Here is a 2,500-nt window from a genome sequence, read left to right on the forward strand (position 1 = left end):
ACATAAATAACAGAGAAGCGAGCGTGTGGGTGATGTGTTTTGTCTTGAAACAATACGTTAATATAGGGGGGCCTTAGATACGCGGGGAATGTAATTACTGTAAGGTGCCGGGGATATCTGGCACCATTTCCCCAAATCCCTAAATAGCAGCCTTCCAACTGTTGACTTTTGCCCTCCTCCGCCCCCCCCCCTTCCACTGCTAAATCGTAAACTGCACACGTTACCTCATAATTCCAGTAATTACCACCTAACATTCACTAAACTACTTGGCACCTTAATTCAGAATTTTTCTCAGTGACTGGTTCCTGTTCGATGTTACCTCTCGAAGTTACGTGAATTACTTAAATATTGGCTACATGGCTTCTAGGTGTGACCTTCATACGTGCGTCAGCCAACCGATTCTCTCAGCCTAATTACGGAAAGTGCAAGTTCAGTAAGATGATTAGCAACAACTTCATATTGTGAGCGGACTCCTGGGACGCTTATGTTAATTCTCTACTGATATCTGGTAAGTACTGCAGCAACTGAACTGACCAAATGAGAATAACCTAAATTATGTTTTAAGTGTCTGTCCACAAATAGGTGAGTACACACACACACACACACACACACACATATATATATATATATATATATATATATATATATATATATATATATATATATATACATATATATATATATATATATATATATATATATATATATATATATATATATATATATATATATATATATATACATATATATATATATATATATATATATATATATATATATATATATATATATATATATATATATCTATATATATATATATATATATATATATGTCGTGTCGAATAGGCAGAACTTGCGATCTTGGCTTAAATAGCAACGCTCACCTTGCCATATAGGACAAGTGAAAATTTGTGTATGCAGTAATTTCGCCAAAATCATTCTGAACCTAACGAAAAATATATATTTCACTGTGTTTGTTTAGTATTAAATTATTGTAAACAAATTTAAAATATATTTAGTTGGGTTAGTCTAAAATATATTGTTCTTGTTATAATAAGGTTAGGTAAGTTTTCTAAGATTCTTTTGGTGCAAAATTAAATTTTTTTACATTAACATTAATGAAAAAAAATATATCTTTAAACGTGTAAAAGAAAATTTTTAGAAAGGACTTAATTTTAAATGAGTTCTTGCTAATTGACCAGTTTTACATATTCGGCACGACATATATATATATATATATATATATATATATATATATATATATATATATATACATATATATATATATATATATATATATATATATATATATATATATATATATATATATATATATATATATATATATATATATATATATATATATATTTATATTTATTTATATAAATAAATATATATATATATATATATATATATATATATATATATATATATGTCGTGCCGAATATGTAAAACTGGTCAATTAGCAAGAACTCATTTAAAATTAAGGCCTTTCTAAAATTTTCTCTTATACGTTTAAAGATATATTTTTTTCATTAATGATGATGTAAAAATTTATAATTTTGCACCAAAAGAATCTTAGAAAACTTACCTAACCTTATTATAACAAGCGCAATTTATTTTAGCCTAACCCAACTAAATATATTTTAGATTTGTTTACAATAATTGAATATTAAACAAACACAGTGAAATATATTTTTTTCGTTAGGTTCAGAATGATTTTGGCGAAATTATTGCATACACAAATTTTCACTTGTCTTATATGGCAAGATGAGCGTTGCTATTTAAGCCAAGATCGCAAGTTCTGCCTATTCGGCACGACATATATATATATATATATATATATGTATCTCGTGCCGAATAGGTAAAATTGTTCACTTAGCAAGAACTCATTTAAAATTAAGTCCTTTCTAAAATTTTCTCATATACTTTTAAAGATATGTTTTTTCATTTATGTTAATTTCAAAATTAATAATTTTTTACCAAAAGAACCTTAGAAAACTTACCTAACCTTATGATAACAAGCGCAATTTAATCTAGCCTAATCAAACTAATTATATTTTAGAGAAGTTTACAATAATTTAACAATAAGCAAACACAATTAAATCTATTCTTTTCGTTAGGCTCAGAATGACATTTGCGAAATAAATGCATGCACAAGTTTTCGCTTGCCTTATTCAGCAAGGAGAGTGTTGCTATTTAAGCCAAAATTGCAAGTTTTTCCAATTTGGCACGACATATATATACATATATATATATATATATATATATATATATATATATATACATATATATAAATATATATATATATATATTCTCCATGGGGAAGTGGAACAGAATTCTTCCTCCGTAAGCCATGCGTGTTGTAAGAGGCGACTAAAATGCCGGGAGCAAGGGGCTAGTAACCTCTTCTCCTGTATATATTACTAAATTTAAAAGGAGAAACTTCAGTTTTTTCTTTTGGGCCACCCCACCTCAGTGGGATACGGCTGGTACGTTG

The 2,500-nt window shown here is 27.6% G+C and overlaps 1 long non-coding RNA gene across 1 annotated transcript in view; it reads left to right on the forward strand.

Annotated features, from left to right (window-relative positions):
* LOC138852443 (uncharacterized) overlaps nt 1–2,500 on the forward strand; it is a 656,097-nt gene that overhangs the window by 1,140 nt on the left and 652,457 nt on the right. The window contains exon 1 of the long non-coding RNA XR_011391755.1: nt 1–508. This exon is cut by the window's left edge and continues 1,140 nt beyond it. This is a non-coding gene — a long non-coding RNA (uncharacterized lncRNA). The remainder of the gene's footprint in view (nt 509–2,500) is intronic.

Source organism: Cherax quadricarinatus, chromosome 8, assembly GCF_038502225.1.
Source record: "Cherax quadricarinatus isolate ZL_2023a chromosome 8, ASM3850222v1, whole genome shotgun sequence".
In the NCBI taxonomy this organism is placed as follows: Eukaryota; Metazoa; Arthropoda; class Malacostraca; order Decapoda; family Parastacidae; genus Cherax; species Cherax quadricarinatus.